At 34.0% G+C, this 25,142-nt stretch overlaps 1 long non-coding RNA gene across 1 annotated transcript; it reads right to left on the bottom strand.

Moving 5' to 3' along the window:
* Window positions 1-2,613: 2,613 nt before the first annotated feature.
* Window positions 2,614-4,105, bottom strand: LOC141583902 (uncharacterized). The gene is made up of 4 exons (XR_012516741.1): window positions 4,027-4,105; window positions 3,270-3,293; window positions 2,742-2,765; window positions 2,614-2,655 (listed from the first exon to the last, which is right to left on the bottom strand). It is a non-coding gene; the product is annotated as an uncharacterized LOC141583902 (long non-coding RNA).
* Between the last annotated feature and the right edge of the window lie 21,037 nt (window positions 4,106-25,142).

The raw sequence follows: 25,142 nt of genomic DNA, 5'->3' as shown, positions 1-25,142 counted from the left end.
TGCTAGATTCTGACCACTGAAAGAAAGAAAACTAGTGTTCATTATTCCCTGGGATTTTTAGAATTTGAAGGAAGCCAGTTCTATATCATCATGGTGAAATGCCTACCATGGTAACATTGGAATCAAGTAGGTGGTGTGGAAAAATTCAGGCCTACTACATTGCATTTTTTTGGAGTGTCAATTTTGCTTGAAAAATTATGGTGGTATGTTTAATAACTTATCTGTGAACATAAAAACTTAAAAATAATAGTTTTAATTTAGAAAAACAAATTAAGGTTTATCATTGAGTAGAATACAAAATTTACATAGATTTTTGTGACAAAAATGAAACCTCTAATAAAGAACCATATTCAATTGGGTACCCAGAACCCTGGGTTAAACATTTATTCTTATCTCCCATTGTAGATTCTCGGATGTGAATAAAATAGTAACATTAAATACAATACATATTCTTAAAATGGAGCTAAAATTACATTAGCTTTTAAAATATTTATTTTGAAATATTTACTGTTTCTTGAAATCCTTTATGTTTATATTTATATATAAACACATAATTCTACTTCCCAAGCACATACATATTAGTATGTACATAAATTAAAAGACTAATTTTAATATTCAGGATTCTCTACCTCTGGGAAGGGTTGGTTAACCATATGTAATAAGTCAGCATTTTAGAAAACGTATCTGTGGAGTAGATAGTGTAGCTCACTGATCCTAGGTAATTGCTGCAACAGATTCCTTCCGCACAGAGAGAAGGAGAGGGTGTGGGATGACAAAGTATTAGGCTGGTGCAAAAGTAGTTGCTGTTTTTGCCATTACTTTTTAAAAACTGTAATTACTTTTTTTCACCAACCTAATAGTTTTGCCATTATTTTTAATGGCAAAAAGCACAATAACTTTTGCACCAACCTATACCTATTGGGTAATATGCTCACTTCCTGTGTCTAACATACTCATGTAAAAATTTTATACATACCCTTGTATCTAAAATAAAAGAGTAATCTCGTGCCCTGGGATGTCAGAGTCAGTGTTCTGTTGGAGTCTTATTTTAAACATTCATGGATCTTTCGTTTTTATTTTGTATTTTAATGAATAAGCAATCTTTTTACTAATTGTTATTTAAACGGCTTAAATTCAGTCTTCCAATTTCAACCTTATCTAGCACAACATTGTACATTCTTGAGTATAATACTCTTGTTTTAGAAGTTCAACTGGTTAAAGTTAGAAAGGGATTAATTAAAAATTAGGATTTTAACGTTTTAAAATTCAGTGTCTTATCTTGCTTAAGTTCAAAAGACAACCTTCTTAATATGAAGTACACGGCATATACTATACATGATACCTAAGTGTAGAGTTCACTAGAACGGACAGGTCTTACCTCAGGTTCTGCCATAACACGATTCTGAGGAAAGAAAGGATAATTAATTTTATGTTTCATGACAAATAGTCAAATACAAAAGTAATGATTACCAAATAAAATAGATGCCAAAGAAAATAGAACACTGAGACAATATCAAAGTAATAAGAAAAATGAAGAAACCTGCCTACGTTATCTCTGAGCTAACTGAATCTGCATTTTGAAGTTTAAATAATATGTTTTGGATTCTTCTATATTGTAGGAAATCATTTAAAACAAGTTTACATTTTCCTTTATCCAGCATGACTTTTTGTTTTCCTTCTTTTTAAACTTGGCTTTCTGGACACTGAACAGAACACTGCACTGAAGCTCATGCAGTAAATACAACTGGACTGAAGGAGAGCACTGATTCAATGGTGTATAAGCACCTAAGCAAATGAATTGGCTCGACCTAGTATGCTGTACTCAGTTTTCAAGACTACAGCACTACACAAAGTGGTGACATCTCCAAAGAATTTAAATTCAAAATATTTGTGTTGGTTTAGTTATTCTGGCCAACGTATGATATAGCACATCTTTTCTTCTTTAAATTAGAGTTATCTGTCATAGTTTTTTTTTTCATTTAAGATAATTTATTTTGGGAAATATGTTTTGCTTCTTTTCCTCATGTTGGTTTAATAATTTTAAAACAAAAGGTCTCATCTCAACGAATTCATTCCCGCTATTCTGCCAAGACAGTCAATCAGGCAGGTATGAAACATTGCTATGAAGAAGTGTTTTTTATTGCATAAAGTTTAAGCACCTGCTCTCCCAATACCAATTCTACTAAAAAACTAGTAGACAATTCAATCAAAGATGTTATGTTTAAATAAAATAATTGAGTATGACTATGTAAATATTCTTGAGCCAGATACTGCATTACTTCACATAATACCATTGATAAGGCACTCACTCACTTCATTTTGGTGATAATTGTGAACACGTAACTGCATTTATTTGTTTTTTTTTTGTTATTGTTGTTGATTCATTTATCCACACTAAGGCCTTGTTCCATCACAGCTACACAATTAAGTCAATGAAATCATTATCTTGAGAATTCTCAGCAGAATTCATTACTCACTACAAATTTGTGAGTGAAAAGTTCAAGGAAAGGAAAATATCATAAAAAAATAATTTTTTTCCCTAAATGAAAACATTTTTTTTCTATTACAAGAATATATACTTTTGCCATACTCTTTCAAGAATAATTTTGGTACCTTGATTTCATCACTCTGTTTTTCTCTCAGAACTTTTCTCTGCTAAAATCAATAAAGGGTAGCTTGTAAAATATGTTCATATAAAGACAAACTTTTAAAATAATTTAAATTTCATTAATGTTTCTTACCCTGTTCACACCATTGATGTATTTCTTAGGGATAAAAAATAAGAGATAAATAATATTAGTGAAACAATACATAAGTGAGTGGAAATCTATGAGAAACTGTACTCCACACAGTGCTGATACAAATTTAAAAATAAGTTTCTTTTTCACAAATGAACTAATATTTCTTATTATATCATTTCTAACCTTAAGTTGTCTTTCCCACTACACAATTAAGTCAATGAAATCAGTATCTTTAGAATTCTCAGCAGAATTCATTAGTGCTGATACAAATTTAAAAATAAATCTATTTTTCATGAATGAACAAATATTCCTTTTATATCATTCCTAACCTTTAGTTAGTCTTTCTCTACACTGTCTTTGTGTAGGGCTAGTATATAAATATGCACTTGACAATATTTTTAAAATTTTTCCACTCAGACTTGTTATTCTTGACTTTCACTTTGTTTTAGGCACTGTTCTGAGTCTCCTGATCTTAACACTTGCTTCCCTTTGTTAATTGTATGGTATAATATGTCGAGTCATTCTTACCTCTCTTAATTCCAGTGGTGTAGGCTATAAAAAAATAAAAATAAAAAACAAAAGGTATCTTAAAATTTATTTATAGTTATCTATCAAATCATTTAGATAATGTCCTTGAATTAAAATGTGATGTTCTTCTATTCAACAATTAAGTCAAAAATTACAGGGAATATGACACATGTAGGTATTATTTATAGTTAAGAGCATTCTATTACAAGGAATATGGAAATTGTAAACTCTACATACATCATGGAAAGGGCAGCAGAGTGTTTGGAGAGGCAAACGTTTAGGTACAAATTAAAATTTAAAATGGCTCTTTAATGTATGTATTATCTGGTTTCTAAATTCTTTCTGGGCATTTGGGTGACTGAATGATGGGAAGTGCTGATCAACTTAAGAAAAAAAAAAATTTTTTTTTTAGGCAATTTCTTGCTCTGTTTCCCAGGTGCCATCCAGCTGGCAGCAGCTTTGACGCTTTGACTTCCCAAGCTCAAGTGACCCTTGCACCTCAGCTTCCCAAGCTTCCCACCACCTCAGATTTTTTTTTTTTTTTTTCAAATTCTTTTTGTAGAGACAGAGGTTGATTATGTTGCTTAGGCTCATCTCGAATTCCTGGGCTCAAACAATCCTCCTGTCTCAACCTCCCAAAGTACTGGGATTACAGGTGTGAGCCACTGCAACCCAGTGAAAAAACATTTTTATAAATAAAATTAAATGATTTTTCCCAGAAAGTATGATTTTCTAAGAATAAATGCATAATACTTACCAGATCAAGTCTGAGAAACTTTCTTTCTTTGATGATTTCCTATTGAAATTAAATTGTGAATTATAAAAATAATAAAAATAACAAAAAAAAAACCATGCTACATTATTCCAGTTTGAACACAAGTGCTCCATTTAATTTGGTAAACCAACGTATTTCTTAGGTAGAAGAACAAATAATTAGTTTTAGTTTCATGATCTAATTCTAAAATCTAAAGGACATCTACAACTTACTTCACCAGGCCTTCTTCACCCGGCCAGGAAATTTAAGTCTGTGCTTACCAAAATGACTAAGAAGTTGAATAGGAATTTCATCATAACAGAATTGAGAGAGCAATCCAGGTACTTGAGTTGTTGGATGCATTTGAAGGGAAATAAAAATTGTAATGAAGAAGACATTCAATATGCATGACAGCTAACTGAATGATAGAGAGCAAAAGAAAGAATCTTGACTCTCCATAAAGAGAGCTTACCTCACTGTTCTTTGATGGCTTCTGAAAAAAATAATAATTTTAAACAGTATTAGTTTAGTTGTGGGACAGAATGGAGGATTAATTGTGCTCATAGAAAGTTGTGGTAGAGGTAACTAATTCAAGATTCAACATATAAAATGAGACCAAATTGTAAATCACATACTTGAGTCTGTGTACCATTGAAAGAAAGCAAGAATACATTAAAATAAACATGTTAACATATTCAGTTTAATTAACTATTTCTCTAGTATAAAAATAAGATTATTATTAACATAAATGTAAGTCCATGCGCCATTCTCTTAATTTAGTGAGGGTAAATAACATCTGGCAGTGCTTGAACTAAAGAAATGGTATGTCAGCAAAAGTGAAACAGGCTGTTTCGTAGAGAAGGGAAGAGCACATTTGGAGTATGTGCTCCATACTTTGAGTTCTTGGAATGCAGAAAATTTAATTGAAGGAATATCTAAGGATCTAAGAGGAAGTTTCTGTGAAAAACAATGGAATAATTGTAAAACAAAAGTAACTAAAGTGACAGTAACAATATAATAATCCACATATAATAAGATGAATTTTGACGCTGCTGTTTTCAAAAGGTATGTTCTTTAATAGCAAAATCTGTCAGAGACCAAGTTTCTCTGGGTAACAATTTTTAAAAAAAGAAGAAGAAGAAAAAAGAAGCCGTAGTGCTTTTATAGACAAATATCAAAGAAAAATCGTTTAATCATTTTCTTTCTTGAGATTATGGCTGGGAGTTGAGAAAACTATGTAAAACATCTTTACAAAGTAAAGATTCTGGATTAGTTTAGATTAATCCAGAATAATCAATAATTTATTTAGTTTTCTGAACTATTTATATTACATCATATTTCTACAGATGATTTTAAACCATTATAAATAATATAAAAATATGAAAAATATAATTTCCTAATTAAATGTTTGTCTGGATTTTATTTGTATCATCCCTTAACTTATATGAAAATTGATCTCAATGTGCATTTTGAGCATGGAGACAAGACTTCAGGTTGAACAGTGGCATAAAGAAAGAAAGAAAGAACCCTATTGTTTCCTTTGGAATAAAGGTGTAGCATCTATTTTCTGGGCTGCTTTTCCCCACTTCCTGTTAAAATGACAAGATAAGAACTGCTCAGATGATTCATTCCTAAAGAAGTTTTATCATTGTTCTGGTAACTTGCAAGCAGAGATTTCTTTCTATTGATTATAGCATAAACAAAGGCTATTGGTTCAGAAGTTGACAATTACTGTTTCGGCACTTTCCAAAGGAGAAACTAGAGAACAAGTCTGTCAGTGCAAGCAACAGACTATGGCAGCATTTCAGAAATTTTGCTTCTGTATGAGATAATTTCAGTGTCCAAATATCCCAGATCATCCCTCTAACCTGATTTTTTTTTTTTTCTAGTCAGGTAATTTCTGTTTATTCTTCTCATTCATTAACTACAACATAACAAGAAAAGAGAGAAACTTTTTGGTTCACATAAGTATCTAATTGATATAAACATTCTTTTTTTGAGAAGAAAGGTAATTTTAATTCATATTATCTCATTTCATTGTCCACAGTGACCACAACAAACTGATCAATCAATCAGCTGAATCACCCCAGTTTTCTATTCCTTGTGAGGGGGAAAAAGGTTGACACAAGTCATTCTCAAATGAGAGTTTGATTTTGGTTCCAAAAGTAGGATACATTGGAACATGTTGCTCTGTGTTATATTTAGTAAAGAAATGTTGGGCAATCATTATGTTTTTAGAAATATCATAATTCTGTAATAGACTCAAGGAATAACCCTAAACACATTGTTTGATGCCATTTATTATGTTGTACACTACTTTATTTATTCTTTTTCTCATTTGTAAATTTTTAGATCTTTATCATTGAGTGCTTATAATTGAAGTCAGATATTTTATTCAGAGTTAAGTCTCTCAGTGGACTGTATAATCATGAAGAAAATGTGAAGCATTATGGCATTTCTATGACTGTAGAGGCTAATTAGAGATCATCCATTGATTTAAGATTATTGCTTTGAATATCCCATGTAGTGTCAGAGTGTCCGGTCATTTCTAACAAGAACCTAAAGCTTTCTAAATTCTCTACCGAACTTACAGGCCTGGCAAGCGCAACAGCCACAAGGCAGGTAAGAATGAGAAGCTTCATGGTTGTCAAAGCCTACAAGAGGATGAAAAAGGAAGAGTTAGATATTATTATTTTAAATATGTTTCATGAAAAAAACTCGAATTTTCAGCAAAGGAGCAAGTTATGATAAAAATAGGCTCATTTGAGGAGCAGTAATGTGAATTTTTATAAACTTAAAATTTTAAAAACTTTACTACTCAATACCAATGTTTATCTTTCTAGTTACTTTCTTAGTTCTTGTATTATTTAGAAATACTAATTTTTATAAACTTTTTTTCATAAACACTTTATGATATTTGGTCTTTAATGTAATAATATGGCTTTATCAGAGAAATAAAGAAGTGCTAATATTGAAATACAATAGAAAAAAACCACTTTCCTCCTAGATCACAGAACAGATTTTCTAAAGTGAGTAATAAACTAAAATCTACAGAGAACTGAAACTTAATTTTATCTGAAAATTTTTGAAAATGGGTTTCTCTTTTAAATCTATTTGAGAGTATTTTTTTCTTTCTGAGCCTTTCTGAAAAATCCTGTCTGCATGTTATATAAAAGCTATTAATCTCTATCAATTATTTTTCTAAAGAATCTTGCCATCATTTCATGTTTTGCTACATTGGGTTATTCATGACATAACTATGTGAAGATGACTGCATTGTATAGAATCATAATATTCATGTCTTATTATATTTGATTTCTAGAGTTTCATCAAATTGCAAGAACCCAGAAATAGGAACATTCACATGTACTGGGAAAATGGTTTCCAAATAAATCATTAGAAAGAAAAATCAGGTCACACATGCAATTTGTTCACACTTTCATCAATATACCAATGCTGAAATTTGTGTATATTGCTTCAGTCTACAAATTTTAGAATCTAAATGTGTCAATAAAGAAGGGCATATTTTTGAATCCGAATTAATTTGCTATGTATGTATCTATTTGTATCTTTCTGCATATCTAAATTTAATAATCTTTATAAATTAGTCATCTATATTTAATTATCTATTATAATATGCACATTGTAGAATTAATTTTATTACCCAAATTATATAAAACAAAAAAGACCTTGAAACATTCTGCCAGAAATTGTTTTTGTAATTGCAAAAATAAGAAATTATTTGCATAACAACTGTCCATAGAAATAAGTAAAAATAATTTAAATTATCTTACCCTAAGTGTCTACTGAAATTATGTATCAACTTTTAAAACATACAATATTTTAGCTGCAAAATTATCAAAAAATGATTTGGTATTTTTGTAAAACTGTATTGATTCATCACCTAAAGCTCTAAAATGGTATCAAATTTGCAAAAGCATTTTTAAGCTGCCAGTAAAACATTAAAAAGGTTCTAATATTTGCAAACATATGGAAAAATTACAAATAGACTTAGTAAAGGGTGGAAGAAAAAGATTAGATCATGTAAAATGATAGTAATTTTGCTGTATGTAAATGCAGTACCTTAAACCCAAGACTGGAGAGATGCAAACTCGGCTGATGATCAAGACAATGGCTGATGTCTTTGCTTCAGGGCTATTTAGATGCTGTGATTAGAAAATGCTAATTTTGTGGTTTCTGTTCAAAGGATAGGTTTATTCAAATTCTAAGAATTCTCCCAAATAGGAAACTAATTTTTTGTCCTATTCCTTTCCCAGGAAATTCAGAGAGTTTTCAACAGGAAGTGATTCACGCTATGATAACAGATGATACAGGAAATAAAGTGGCATTATTGAAAATTAAAATACAAAAATTTCCAATTCTATGGGTATTACAAAAACATGATTTTTTTTTTTCCTTTTTTTTTTTTTTATTGCATTTTAGGTTTTGGGGTACATGTGATGAACATGCAAGATTGTTGCATAGGTACACACATGGCAGTGTGCTTTGCTGCCTTCCGTCCCCTCAGCTGTATCTGTCATTTCTCCCCATGCTATCTCTTTCCACCTCCCCACCCCCCGCCCCTCCCCCATTTCCCCCCAACAGACCCCAGTGTGTAGTGCTCCCCTCCCTGTGTCCATGTGTTCTCATTGTTCAACACCCGCCTATGAGCGAGAATATACGGTGTTTGATTTTCTGCTCTTGTGTCAGTTTGCTGAGAATGATGGTTTCCAGGTTCATCCATGTCCCTATAAAGGACGTGAACTCATCGTTTTTGATGGCTGCATAATATTCCATTCAGGACATAGGTGTAGGCAAGGACTTCATGACCAAAACGCCAAAAGCAATGGCAACAAAAGCCAAAATAGACAAATGGGACCTAATCAAACTCCACAGCTTCTGCACGGCAAAAGAAACAGTCAGTAGAGTGAATCGGCAACCAACAGAATGGGAAAAAATTTTTGCAGTCTACCCATCTGACAAGGGGCTGATATCCAGAATTTACAAAGAACTAAAGCAGATCTACAAGAAAAAAACAAACAAGCCCATTCAAAAATGGGCAAAGGATATGAACAGATACTTTACAAAAGAAGACATACAGGAGGCCAACAAACATATGAAAAAATGCTCATCATCACTGGTCATCAGAGAAATGCAAATCAAAACCACATTGAGATACCATCTCACACCAGTTAGAATGGCGATCATTAAAAAATCGGGAAACAACAGATGCTGGAGAGGATGTGGAGAAATAGGAACACTTTTACACTGTTGGTGGGAATGTAAATTAATTCAACCATTGTGGAAGACAGTGTGGCGATTCCTCAAGGACCTAAAAATAGAAATCCCATTTGACCCAGCAATCCCATTACTGGGTATATATCCAAAGGATTATAAATCATTCTACTACAAGGACACGTGCACACGAATGTTCATTGCAGCACTGTTTACAATAGCAAAGACCTGGAACCAACCCAAATGCCCAACGATGATAGACTGGATAGGGAAAATGTGGTACATATACACCATGGAATATTATGCAGCCATCAAAAACATGATTTTATGTTGAATGTCTAATTTGACAGGAACATGTTAATACAATTCTCTGTGTATATTTTGAAAAATTGAATTTCTATAATGGAAATCCTGGGGACAAAATAAGGTTGTGAAACTTTTCAATTTTTTTTTTTTTTTAGGTTCCTTTTTTTTTTCTTTTTTTTTTTTATTGCATTTTAGGTTTTGGGGTACAGGTGAAGAACATGCAAGATTGTTGCATAGGTACACACATGGCAGTGTGTGGATGAACCTGGAAACTTTTCAATTTTTATTAGTGTACTAGGCCATTAAAAGGATTCATTTATTTTACTTTTTGAAATTAAGCTTTTCCTCTATTATTTATTTTGCCTATCTGCTTTGTGGATTAACTTAACACTGTATGTGCTCTGATCTTTTTTCAAAGACGGAAATCCAGCCGTCCTATATGTTTTGGTTGTTTTTAAGCTACATCAGACAATTTTTTTGCTTTCTTTTAGTCAAGTTGGTTATAATAGCTTATTTAACAAATTGTAACATTGTCTATTTAGAAGTAGTATTTATTCATTAATTATAATTTTAAAAGATTTTGGAAAAGTAAACCATACCTCAGATTTTCTATTTTTTAAAGTAAATTAAGGAAAAAAAATGATAATCCCTTTCCCCAATCCCCAGTTCTGTTCCTTTATGTTAATATCATTTTACAACATAGAAAAATATTATATCCTGAGGAAAATATCCATACATAGAAAGAGTTTTTAAAAATTGTTGATTGTGACTTTGCTTTATAAAGGAAAAGAATCCTAAATTTTTTAGGTAATAAAAAAAGAATAATGATATTTACAGCTTTTTCATAGTCATATGAAAGGAGCATTATTCTGGATTAAAAGAAATTTCATAGTGCTTAATTTCAGATTAGGGATCAGAGAGAGATACTTTTCCATATTAATGTTATCTTTAGTTAATGTCTTCCTTACTGACTACATCACATCAATTTCAACAATTTACTAGTGTTTCCTCTTCACTGTGATGTATTCAAGGGGCTGAGGACAAGCGTCAGCTGCATTATAATATCTTGCTTTTATCTTTTCCTAGAAGTGTACCCAGGAAAATTGATTAATTTTACTCCTAACTGAAAATCAAGGTATCTAAAAATCTAGTGTAATTCATGAAAAGATTCTGTATTCTCATTTGTTTATTCATTTATTTACTTATTTATTCGGAAAGATAAGAGTACCGGAATAGGTATTGAGGATATAAAAATTGAGCAAGACAAAATCTCTGGCCTCAAAGTACAATGCATAATTAACACACAAAAAGTAAATAATTTTAATTTTTACAAATAGTCCCAAAATAGAGATTTGAACTGGGCCTCTGGAGTATGGATTACTCGAGGACAACTAAGACAGTGGGCCGTAACAGACAAGACTCGTTAGATGAATTTGATAATAAGAAACCTTGACATCACAGGGGATCAATTAAACAATTACAAATGTCTAATTTACATCATAAGACAAACCACTTCTTAGTGAATTTAGGTAACTGCTCTAGGAATTTTCATGAACTCAAAATCCAGAGTTTTTAAAATTTATAATGTGGAAGGCATGGTACCTCACACCTGTCATCTCAGCGCTATACAGTTGGAAGAACTGTTTTAGGCCAGGAGTTTGAGATCAGCCTAGGCATCATAGCAAGGACTGATATCTTTTTAAAAATAAATGAATAAATAATCTATAATCTCTTAGGGATAAGGATCAATCTCTACTTTGCCTCAATTAGTTATTGAAGAAGGTTAAGTAGGTTTTTGTTTTTTAAAATAAATCATTATTATTGTACAATATAACTATCCACTATAATTTGAGAAAACATGGTTTTATATGTTTATTATTGACTTGTGCAATTAATGCCCAGTCTGCAAGATTTTAACCAAGGTTTATGCATTATCTTGATCATTTTCTGTATGCTTTTATCAGTTAAATTTGGTCAGTTCTAACCATTAACAAAACTCAGTTTGAAGCATATATTTAGGCCATTTGTGGACAGATGGGAATTTGACCCATAAGTAAATACAAAATAAAATTATTTTCCAAAAGTCATTACCCAATTTTCTGTGTAACAGGGTCACATGTAGGTTCAACATGTAATTGATCATCCAATATGCAACTCTTCTAGCAATGAAAGGGTCAGCTCTTAATAATTATAACAGGACAACAATCATAAACCAGGACTACCCCAGGCATACTAAGGCATGGTCACTCTAGTCAAATCACACAACATTTTTGAAAATCCAACAGAGTCCCTAAACAAGTGAAAGTGGAAATAGATCAGATAAGGGACAACTACAGAATGCTTATTTCTTTTTAGGATTCATACTCATTACAAAATTAACACATACAGGCTGGGCACAGTGGCTCATACCTGTAATCTCAGTGCTTGGGGAGGTGGAAGCCAGCGGATCACTTGAGGTTAAGAGTTCAAGGCCAGCCTGGCCAACATGGCATAACCCTGTCTGTACTAAAAACACAAAAATTAGCCAGGCTTGGTAGTGCCTGCCTGGAATCCCAGCTACTCGGGAGACTGAGACAGGAGAATTGCTTGAACCCAGGAGGCAGAGGCTGCAGTGAATTGAGATTGTGCTGCTGAACTCCAGCCTGGGCAACAGAGCTAGATTTTTTCTCGAAAAAAAAAAAAAAAAAAAAAAAAAAAAAAAAAAAAGAAAAAAGAAAAAGAAAAAAGAAAAAAAAAAAAAGAAAAAGAAAGTTAATACATACAAAAATGAAAGGAGACCTCATTAGCAGTAGATAGATTTTAAGAAAAAATACTATGTCAAGTGGTAAATTTTTCTTCACAAATTTATGTATATTGCCACTACACATTCTGGTTCATATTTAAACCTGCTTTGGGGGCTCATTTTGTTGAAGTCAATAATTCAGAACATGAAGTTTCAAACGTAGTTTGTTATAGTTGCCCCAGGACATTTGATAAAAGATTGATAAGTCTTCTAGGAAAATGTTCTTTTATTATGCAACAAATGGCTAACCTTCAAGAAAGAAGCTTCCTGAGAAATGTAAAAGATATTTTTGCTTTTCTGCAGAAATGCACATTGGAACCTTAAAGAGAATTCATAATGGATACTTAGTAACGTGCTTAGATGTTGTCTGAATAGAAACTAAAATAGAGTTATTTTCAGGAAGTTTTCATTTAGTATGAATATACAGTAGCACAGATACATAGAGCCTGTGCTTAATTTCATGCTTGCAATTAGAATACTGGCCTTTAAAAATCTGCAATGCTCTGTCAATAGGTCCTTGGAGATTTAAAATAAAGCAGACAGTCTTAGCAAAGTGATATAATGTAGTGGTTGTAAGAGAATGCTCCAGTGTCAAATTGTGAGCTTACATACTGGCTCCCACTAACCAGCCACATAATCTTGGACACATTGTTGTTCTTCAGTGTTCTCAAATGTTCAATAACATCAAACTTTTTTTATGTGATTAGGAGGAAAAGTGAGATTGCACATTCAGAAAAGTACACGCAGTAAGATAAATGCAAATTTAAGATTATACATTATTAGAATACTTTTTATAAAAGAAAAAAAACTCATTACTTTGTGCTCAGTTTATCTTTGTACTTCATGAATTTAGAAACTTTTGAGAATTCGTGAATTGAAATTTTATACTAGTATATACATAGAAAATGTTTGAAGGGATAAAAAGGAAGTTTCTTATAGAGACCATAAATTAAACAGGTTTGTCATGGCATAAAGAGGGCACGGAAAGGAGAACTTTGAGCGTTTGTTTCAGGAAATCCTGTACTATTTGATTTTTTTTACAGGATAATGACTGAAACAGTCTTTTTCAAACTTCCACATGTTTATAAATCACCCGAGCGTCTTGTTAAAAATCCAGAGTCAGATTCATTAGGTCTAAGGTACATCCTGAAATTCTATATTTTAAATAAGTTCTCAGGTGAGAATTGTTGTTGGTCTATGTGACACTCTGAGTATTAAGGAACTGGTCGATTTGAAAATGTAATATACAGTCTTCTCCTTTAACCTTACATGGTAGTGAGGATTTTTTTTTTTAATATAAAACACCATTGGAAAAATGCATAAGAAAATAGTAGAAGCATGAAACATGTATAACAAAAAGAGTTGCTTAAAAATACTGAAGCTGGACACGGTGGTTCACACTTGTAATCCCAGCACTTTGGGAGGCTGAGGTGGGTAGATCAAAAGGTCAGGAATTCTAGATCAGCCTAGGCAACACAGTGAAACCCCGTCTTATTAAAAATACAAAAATTTGCTGGGTGTGTTCTTAGGTGCATGTAATCCCAGCTACTCAAGAGACTGAGGCAGGAAAATCACTTGAACACGGGAGGCAGAGATTGCAATGAGCTAATATTGTGCCATTGTACTCCAGCCCGACAGTTCGAGATTCCATCTCAAAAAAAAGAAATGCTGAAACATGTTTTTACAAACTTGTTTACCTGCATCCTGCATCACAACGTCTAAAATAAAGCGTTTCTTTACACAATACTAGGCTGTCTTTGTAGATAGGCTGTCCTTACAATTATCTTCCTAGTCTACACAATACCTATGCCCTGCATTATACCTATACTAACACCCCTCTGTTACCACCAATCAAAAATTCATTGCTCTTGGCACTGATGAGGCCTACTCAAGACATCCCTTAAAACTGGATGAAAATTCACCTGTGATAACCACATTCTACCCATTTTACTATAGTAAGTTGTTTCTTTAAAAATGTATAATTTGATGAATAAAGATATTTTTTCCCAATCAGAAATATCTCTTTCTCTGACTTGCTGAAACATTGTTTTTGTAATTGATATACTTTCCTGAGTCTAAGCATTGGATGATGTTATGATGAGGATATAATGCATTTAATAGACACTATTGGCTAACAGAAACATTGCTTACAGATTTATTACTAAGCCATCCATCAGCAGAATATAATGTGTTATTCCATAATTAATTAATATGGTTCTTTTTAATGATTGAAGTCTTTTTACAATTATTCTATTTGCTACTGACAAGAACTGAATACTATTAAAAAAGCAAGCCTTAATTTTTTCTTTAATAGATAAGAAAATTAAACCTTTTATAACTTAAGTAAATTAATTCCCATAGGAGGCATATTGCAGCTAACATGTAAACAGCAATTTAAACCTTTCAACATCAGAGCCTATGGTCTTTCAAGTGTAACATGTTATTCACTATTTGACTCAATGAGAGTGCTTATTGTATACAAGATATTATGTTTGGATAATTGTTGGAGAAACTAGTAGAATAAAGTGTCATTAGATTGCTAAAGACAGACTTTACAATATTTATTCAGAAATCTGTAGACTTTCAGATATGCAATTTTCTTTTCTTTCTTTTTTTTTTTTCTGAGATGGAATCTTGCACTGTCAACAGGCTGGAGTGCAGTGGCACGATCTCTGCTCACTGCAACCTCTGCCTCTTGGGTTCAAATGATTCTCCTGCCTCAGCCTCCTGAGTAACTGGGACTACATGTGCGCACCACCATGCCCAGCTAATTTTTGAATTTTTGGTAGAGATGGGGTTTCACCAAGTTGGCCAGGATGGTTTCAATCTCTTGACCTCGTGATCCACCCACCTCGGCCTCCCAAAGTGCTGGAATTACAGGCCTGAGCCACTGTGCCCCGCCAATAGGCAGTTTTCTTAATTCAACATTATCCAATCAACATCTTTTTATCTATTTTTCCCTTTAGTTATTACAACAATATCAATAAGAATGTTTTCTTGATTACTCAAATTTTAGTAGCTAATAAAAGAGTTTGGCAGCCATATGGATGTACTAAAGTGCCTAAAAGTAAATATTTGAACACAAAGGCTATTTTAGGATTGAAAAATTTAAGGATAAATAGGTTCCTTAAAAAAACTACAAATAAAACAACCGTATGATTTAGTGATCACACTACTGGGCATTTCTTCAATTTCTTCCTTAAAGCAGTATATCAAAGAGACATTTGCACCTTCGTGTTTATTGCAGCAATATTTACAATAGCTGAGATATAGAATCAATATAGGTTCCCAACAACAGATGAATGAATAAAGAAAATGTGTTATGTATACACAATGAAACACTATTTGGCCATAAAAAGAATGAAATTCTGTCATCCATGGCAACATGAATGAAACTAGAAGACATTATGTTAAATTTAGTAAGTTAGAGACAGAAAATCAAACACTACATGTTCTCAATTATATGTAGAAGCTAAATAAACATTGAGCTCATAGAACTCAGAAGTAAAATAGAGGACACTAGAGGCTGGGAAAGGTGAGGAGAAATGGGAAGACAAGGAGAGATTTTTTTAAAAGATACAAAAGTACACCTAGATAGGAAGAATAAGTTCCACTGTTCTGTACCAGTGTAAAATAACCATAACAAACAATAGCATATTACATAATTTCAAATACCTAGAAGGATATTAAATATTTCCTACACAAAGAAATAACAAATATTTGAGATGACAGATATGCTAATAACCTTGATCTGATCACTATACACTGTATGTGTCAACATATCACTATGTACATCCTTAATATGTACAATTATTACATGTCAAAATATTTAAGAAAACAGAAAAGAGTAAGTATTGATAAGAATGTGGAGAAATTGAAAACCTTGTGCACTGTGGGTGGGACTGTAAAATGGTATTGACTGTATAGAAAACAGTATCGTGTTTTCTCAAAAATTAAAATTAGAATGATCTTATTTTCCAGTAATGTCAATTCCGGATATATACCCTCCCAAACAAAATATAGTACGAAAGAGTTATTTATTGCAGGGTGCGGTGACTCACCCCTGTAATCTCAGCATTTTGGGAGGCCAAAGTGGGTGGATAATGGGGTGAGGAGATTGAGACCATCCTGGCTAACACAGTGAAACTCCATCTCTACTAAAAATATAAAAAATTATCTGGGCATGGTGGCACATGCCCGTAGTCCCAGATACTCAGGAGGCGGAGGTTGTTGTGAGCTGAGATCGCACCACTGCACTCCAGTCTGGTGACAGAGCGAGACTTCATCTAAAAAAAAAAAAAAATATTCACCAGTCTGCATAATAGCATTATTCAAATTAGCTAGAGGAAAAAGCAATCCAAATACCAATTAACAAATAAAGAGATAAGCAAAATGTGGTATATACTTCAAATATAATATAATTCACCCTTCAAAAAGAAACGAAAATTTGACACATGCTACAAGATGGATAATCCTTAATGACATTATATCAAGTAAAGTAAACCAGTCACAAAAAAACACAAATTGTATATGATTCCACTTACATGAGGTATCTAGAGTAGTCAAATGCATGGAGAAAGTAGAATGGTGATTGGCAAGGCCTAGGAGAAGGGAAAATGGGGATTATTGCTTCATGAGTACAAAGTTCCACTTTTGCAAGATGGAAAATGTTTTGGAGATACATAGTAGTGATGATTGTACAACAATGTGAATGTGCCCCTAAAAATGGATAAAATGATAAATTGTATGTGTATTTCACCACAATTTTAAAAATGAAAATTTTCAACCTTACATATAATAATATAAGCAAGTAGTACCAGCCTAAAAATAGGAAATTATTAAATTTATCAGTTTGTAAGTATCAAATCAGTCTTTAGATGGTAGCTTTAAAAATATTTCACTTGCAGATGATTTATTCAACATGAATGACAACATAAAACTATCAAGATAAAGCATGAGAATTCAATGTGAATAACTATGAAGACCTTCACAAATAGGAAGTAAAGCCTGAGAGTCATTTATGGATTTAGAGTTTGGTTTTTGTTTTTGTTTTTGTTTTTTTGTTTGTTTATTTTGTTTTGTTTTTAGATAGAGACTCTTGTTAATGGAAAAAGGCTAAGGAGTGAAGTGAAGTAAAGGTCTTTTGGTCATTTAAATAAAATGACCTTTTACTTAAAGGTCATTTAAGCAAGTAAAAGGTCATTTTACTTTTAAATAAAATGAGATAAAGAAGAAACCCATTAACCGGAAAGTTTCACTAGAGACCCTGAAGGACTATAGATAGCCACAGTGAGACTGAGAAGAAGATCAAATTATGGAAGGACAGATGACAGAGATGTCAAGGCAGGGACTCCACTTGAATACATTGGTGTAGAATGTTATCAGGAAGTAGAAGTGGTTATAAAATTGGGTGGTTTTAATTTGGGTTAAAATTTTAGCCTTTCTTGATAGTAAAAAGATGAAAAAAGTTATTAGCAATATAAGTAAATTTTTATGGACACAGTGAAAGTGGCTATAAGAAGACTGTGGGGCTAGCTGGTTTTGGGAAAAGGTAACCATGGAGGTGAATTGGGAAGAGAATACAGCAGCCTAGAAGTTGTTTGAACATGGCTAGCTATTATGCATCGTAGCAATGAAGAATGTAGTAAGGTAGACACATGAAAATCCGCAAAAAAAAATTTTAACAAGTAGGCTGACTGGGATGTGGCTCACACCTGTGGTATCAGCACTTTGGGAGGCCAAGGTAGGAGGATCACTTGAGGCACACACACACACACACACACACACACGCAAATCCAAAAAACAACAACAAAAAAACCAACTAGTTGGGTGTAATGGTATGTCCCAGTAACTTGGGAAGCTGAATTGGGAGGATCACGTGAACCCAGGAGTTCCAGGTTGCAGTGTTCTATGATGGCATCAGTGTACTCCAGCCTCTTAATAAGTAAAATTTAACTCGGGATTTATTTCTAAATGGCTTATAAAAGAAATAAAGTATGGAAGAAGTCCATACTTCACAAAACAGACAGCATGTGATAGGATGAGGTGGCTAGGAATTTGAAGAGAGTGGCAGTATTTGCATAAAATTATAAACATTGAGAAGTGAGAGGAGAGGTTTACAGGTAAGTGTTAATAACCAGTGTGTAGAGACATGAAATTAAAACTTTAAAATAATTTGGTCAGAGAAACAAACACAAATTAATATATTTTATATTTTGAAATTCACTATAGTTGTTGAGGAATCTGAGCACTTGGGAGGAGTGCAAAAGAGGAACTGTCATTCTCAACATGAAAAGATTGGGAGAGAAGTCTTGAAAGATGAATAGGAAGGTGAGCTGAGGAAGTCAGGATAGAGGAAGAGAATTACATATGGAGGTAGGAAGGTGTGCTGATGGCAGTGATTTGAAGTGACTGCACCATGGTGCTAATAAGGGAAGTGATGGGTGATATAGTTGGAAAGAAAGGTTAAAAGTGAACATGGAAGGTCATACAGTACAAAAAGGATTTTGGACATGATCTTGACAAGTGACAATTCTACTTCCTTATAAAGAAGACAGAAGACTGAGCGGCTGACACTCTCTTTCTGTGGGCTTTGAGATGAAGCTCTGAAATGTTCTCACCTCACCTCACCTCCCTCACCTCACCTCACCTCACCTCACCTCACCTCACCTCACCTCACCTCACCTCACCTTACTCTAGCTCTTTCCTGGATGTCACAACTTCCTCCAGCTGTTTCAAATCATTATGATCATGAACTGTTTCAGTCCAAGTACCTTCAGGACCTTCCTCTTTCTCTGCCTGGAAGCTCCCTAAGAAGGATATAGGAGTTATATTCCTCCCTGCTTCAGCAATTCACATGCCATGTTTCTGGCTTTCTTTTTACTGTTTCCAAGCACTCACTCAAGGAGATAAGAAAGGGCATTGCCTACAATGAACTGTTTGTTGTCACGCCAGTCCTCTAATGCAATGTTATTCCTCCAGCAAGAGTAAGAGCTGGCATTTATTGAGTGCTTACAATGAACCAGGCACTCAGGTATAGTGCATAAGTTGGAATTTGTGCCAACTGGCTTTATCCAGAGCCTCCACACTTAAGCACTGTCCCTTATTTTCTAAATTATACCCCAAAAGACTTGCTGTGCCCTGGATATGTATTTGAGCAATGAGTGGAGTCCTACTAATGACTTTATAATATTTTCGTGTTTTATTATTTACATTTTTATAATCAAATAGATAATACAATAAAGTGAATTTTAGAAGTTTAATTTGTAAAGTGAGGTATAAGGTTTGAGTTATAAGCTCTTAGCTAATGAAGAACAGTTGTAGATTGAGTTAGTTAAATATGTACAATCTTTTTAAAAATAAATAAGAGAAATAAGTGACAAAATAATTGCCCAACTAACCAATAATTGATGAAAAAACATTCATCAGTCCTCATTTCTGCAATTGGTCACATGGTCATAGCTGCTATTGATAACTACCTTCTTTCGCTACCCATTAGCTCTCTGGTTTATGTATACGAAGCTTGTGCATAGGACATTATATATAATTGCATAAATAGCTTATTTTTACTTTTTCTTATAATTTTCTCACAGTTATTTTGACAGGTTAGCAATTTTCAGCAAACTTTAAGCAGTTGATCTCATTCTTCAAAGTTCAAAACATAAAACACATAGTTGTAAACATTTTGGTTGAACTATTTTTCCTACTGATGAAATATTGACTCTTTCATTTTCTGGGGTTCTTTTAAGTCCCTATGGATCAAATCTGGAAAATCACAGTTCTGTACAATCCTATTGAATGTCTCTACAACATTTCATCGTATTGATAAATCAAAATTTATTTATTTTAATACATTTTTATTGTACTTTAGGTTCTGGGGTACATGTGCAGATCATGCAGGATTGCTGCATAGGTACATACATGGCAATGTGGTTTGCTGCCTCCATCCCCCCGTCACCTACATCTGGCATTTCTCCCCATGTGATCCCCGCCAACCTCCCCAACCCCCACTGTCCCTCCTCTAGTGCTCCTCAACAGACCCCAGTGTGTAATGCTCCCCTCCCTGTGTCCACGTGTTCTCACTGTTAAACACCCACCTGTGAGTGAGAACATATGGTGTTTGATTTTTTATTCTTGTGTCAGTTTATTGAGAATGCTGGTTTCCAGATTCATCCAAGTCCCTACAAAGGACACAAACTCATCATTTTTTATGGCTGCATAGTATTCTATGGTGTATATGTGCCACATTTTCCTTCTCCAGTCTATCATTGATGGGCATTTGGGTTGGTTCCAGGTCTTTGCTGTTGTAACCAGTGCTGCAATTAGCATACGTGTTCATGTATCTTTATTATAGAATGATTTATAATCCTCTGGACATATGTTCAGTAATGGGTCAAACGGAATTTTTATTTCTAGGTCCTTGAGGAATTGCTATACTGTCTTCCACAATGATTGAACTAATTTACACTCCCATCAACAGTGTAAAAGCATTCCTATCTCTCCAGCATTTGTTGTCTCCAGATTTTTTAATGATTGCCATTTGAACTGGCATGAAATAGTATCTCAATGTGGTTTTGATTTGCATTTCTCTGATGCCCAGTGACGATGAACATTTTTTTCATATGTGTGTTGGCCTCATATATGTCTTCTTTTGAAAGTGTCTGTTCATATCCTTTGTCCACTTTTGAATGGGCTTGTTTTTTTTCTTGTAAATCTGTTTTAGTTCTTTGTAGGTTCTGGATATTAGCCCTTTGTCAGATGGGTAGATTGCAAAAATTTTTTCCCATTCTGTTGGTTGCCAGTTCACGCTAATGATTGTTTCTTTTGCTGTGCAAAAGCTCTGGAATTTAATTAGATACCATTTGTTTATTTTGGCTTTTGTTGCCAATGCTTTTGGTGTTTTAGTCATGAGGTTTTGGACTATGCCTATGTCCTGAATGGTTTTGCCTAGATTTTCTTCCAGGGTTTTTATGGTTTTAGGTCTTATGTTAAAGTTTTTAATCTATCTGGAGTTAATTTTAGTGTAAGGTATCCGGAAGGGGTCCTGTTTCTGTTTTCCGCATATGGCTAGTCAGTTTTCCCAACACCGTATATTAAACAGAGAATTTTTTTCCCCGTTGCTTGTTTTCGTCAGGTTTGTGAAAGATCAGATCATTGTAGATGTGTGGCGTTGCCTCTGAGGCCTCTGTTCTGTTTAATTGGTCTGTATCTCCGTATGCCGTTTTGATTACTGTAGCCCTGTAGTGTAGCTTGAAGTCAGGTAACATGATGCCTCCAGCTTTGTTCTTTTGCTTAGAATTGTCTTGGCTATGCAGGCTCTCTTTTGGTTCCATATGATGGTTAAGGTGTTTTTTCCAGTTCTGTAAAGAGGATCATAGGTAGCTTGATGGGGATAGTGTTGAATCTATAAATTACTTTGGGCAGCATGGCCATTTTCACAATACTGATTCTTCCTAACCATGAACATGGAATGTGTTTCCATCTGTTTGTGTCCTCTCTTATTTCCTTGAGCAGCGGTTCTTAGTTCTCCCTGAAGAGGTCCTTTATATCCTGGAATGCTTGTGATTTCTGCACATTAATTTTGTATCCAGAGACTTTGCTGAAGCTGCTTATCAGTTTAAGGAGATTGGGGGCTGAGACAATGGGGTCTTCTAAATATACAATCATGTCATCTGCATATAGAGACAATTTCACTTTCTCCTTTCCTAATTGAATACCTTTATTTCTTTTTCTTGCTTGATTGCTCTGGCTAGAACTTCCAAATCTATATTGAATAGGAGTGGTGGGAGAGGGCATCCTTGTCTAGTGCCAGATTTCAAAGGGAATGCTTCCAGTTTTTGCCCATTCACTATGATATTAGCTGTGGGTTTGTCATAAATAGCTTTTAGTATTTTGCGATACGTTTCATCAATACTAAATTTGTTGATATTTTTTAGCATAAGGGGCTGTTGAATTTTGTTGAAGGCCTGCTCTGCATCTATTGAGATAATCATGTGGTTTTTTTCTTTGGTTCTGTTTATGTGGCAGATTACATTTATATTATAAACTTGTGTATGTTGAACCAGCCTTGCATACCTGGGATGAAGCCTACTTGATCGTGATAGATAAGCTTTTTGATGTGCTATTGCATTCTGTTTGCCCATATTTTATTGAAGATTTTTGCATCTATGTTCATCAAGGATATTGGCCTGAAGTTTTCTTTTTTTGCTGAGTCTCTGCTGGGTGTTGGTATCAGGAAGATATTGGTCTCATAAAATGATTTGGGCAGGATTCTCTCTTTTTGGATTATTTGGAATAGTTTCAAAAGGAGTGGTACCATCTTCTCTTCATACATCTGGTAGAATTCGGCTGTGAACCCATCTGGACCTGGGCTTTTTTGGTTGATAGGCTATTAATTGCTGCCTCAATTTAGCCCTTGTTATTGGTCTATTCAGGGTTTCAGTTTCTTCCTGGTTTAGGCTGGGGAGGGTGCAAATGTCCAGGAACTTGTCTATTTCTTCCTGGTTTACTGGTTTATCCATATAGAACTGTTTGTAGTAATCTCTGATTATAGTTTGTATTTCTGTGGAATCAGTGGTGATATCACTTTTATCAATTTTTATTGCATCTATTTGATTCTTCTCTCTTTTCTTTTTTATTAATCTGGCTAGTGGTCTATTTTGTTGATGTTTTCAAAAAACCAGCTCCTAGGATTGATTTTTTGAAGAGTTTTTGTGACTCTTTCCTTCAGTTCTGCTCTGATCTTACTTGTTTCTTGTCTTCTGCTGGCTTTTGAGTTTTATTTATTTATTTTTTTAATCTTGCTCCTCTAGCTCTTTCAATTTTGATGATAGGGTGTCAATTTTAGATCTTCCCTTGCTTCTTATGTGGGCAGTTATTGCTATAAATTTCCCTCTAGACACTGCTTTAAATGTGTACCAGAGATTCTGGTATGTTGTGTATTTGTTCTCATTGGTTTCAAAAACATCGTTATTTCTGCCTTCATTTCATTGTTTATCCAGTCAACATTCAAGAAACAGTTGTTCAATTTCCATGAAGTTGTGCAGTTCTGAGTTAGTTTTTTTAATCCTGAGTTCTAATTTGATTTCACTGTGGTCTGAGAGACTATTTGTTATGATTTCTGTTCTTTTGCATTTGCTGAGGAGTGATTTACTTCCAATTATGTGGTCAATTTTAGAATAGGTGCCATGTGGTGCTGAGAAGAATGTATATTCTATGGATTTGGGGTGGAGAGTTCTGTAGATGTCTATTAGGTCTGCTTGGTCCAGATCTGAGTTCAAGTTCTGGGTATACTTGTTAATTTTCTGTCTTACTGATCTGTCTAATATCGAGAGTGGAGTGTTAATGTCTCCCAATATTATTGTGTGGGAATCTAAGTCTCTTTGTAGGTCATCAAGAACTTGCTTCATGTATCTGGGTGCTCCTGTGTTTGGTGCTTATATATTTAGGATACTTAGCTCTTCTTGTTGCATTGATCATTTTATCATTATGTAATGTCCTTCTTTGTCTGTTTTGAACACTGTTGGTTTAAAGTTTATTTTACCAGAGACTAGCTTTGCAATTCCTGCCTTTTTTTCCCCTCTCCATTTGCTTGGTAAGTCTTTCTCCATTCTTTATTTTGAGCCTATGTGTGTCCTTGCACATGAGATGGGTTTCCTGAATACAGCACACTGATGGGGTTTGACTTTTTATCCAATATGCCAGTCTGTGTCTTTTGACTTAGCCCATTTACATTTAAGGTTAGGTGTGAATTTGATCCTTCTATTTTGATGCTAGCTTGTTGTTTTGCTGTTAATTGATGCAATTTCTTCATTGTGTCAATGATCTTTACCATTTGGTACATTTTTGGAGTGGCTGGTACTGGTTGTTCCTTTCTGTGTTTAGCAATTCTTTCAGGAGCTCTTGTAAGGCAGACCTGGTGGTGATGACATCTCTCAGCAATTGCTCATTTGTAAAGGATTTTATTTCTCCTTTGCTTATGAAGCTTAGTTTGGCTGGATGCGAAATTCTAGGTTGAAAACTCTTTTCTTTAAGGATGTTGAATATTGGTCCCCACTTTCTTCTGGCTTGTAGAGTTTCTGCCGAGAGATCTGCTGTGAGTCTGATGGGCTTCCCTTTGTGGGTAACCTGATCTTTTTCTCTGGCTGTCCTTAGCATGTTTTCCTTCATTTCAACCATGGTGAATCTGAAAATTATGTGCCTTGGGGTTGTTCTTCTTGAGGAATACCTTTGTGGTGTTCTCTGTATTTCCTGGACTTAAGTGGTGGCCTGCCTTGCTAGGTTGGGGAAGTTCTCCTGGATAATATCCTGGAGAGTGTTTTCCAGCCATTCAGTGCTTGGTGGTTATCTTCATCTGTTCCATCTGCTATCACAAAATGCCACAGACTGAGTAGTTTACATACAAAATAAAGATATTTCTTTTGGTTCTGGGGGCTGAAAAGTCCAAGATAAAGGTACCTACTGGCAGGTCTAATGTCTTGTGAGGGTACATTGCTAGTAGATGGCACCTTCTTCCTGTATCCTCACATGGTGGAAGAAACTAGCTAGCTCTTTTTTTATCTCTTTTATAAAGGTACTAATCTCATTGGTGCAGACAGGGTCATCATAGCCTAATTATCTCCCAATGGCCTCTACTTCTTAAATTATTACCCTGGGGATTAGATTTTGATGCATGAACTTTGCGGGGACACAAATATTTAAGCCATAGCAGTGGTAATGTTGAAGTATCACTTCTTAGTTCATTAGGGAAATATTAAACATATACCTTTGTCATCATTTGCCTATATCCTGGACATAA

Source organism: Saimiri boliviensis, chromosome 3, assembly GCF_048565385.1.
Source record: "Saimiri boliviensis isolate mSaiBol1 chromosome 3, mSaiBol1.pri, whole genome shotgun sequence".
NCBI classification, from domain to species: Eukaryota; Metazoa; Chordata; class Mammalia; order Primates; family Cebidae; genus Saimiri; species Saimiri boliviensis.
The sequence above is the reverse complement of the archived record's forward strand: the minus strand, read 5'-3'. Positions and strand labels throughout refer to the sequence as shown.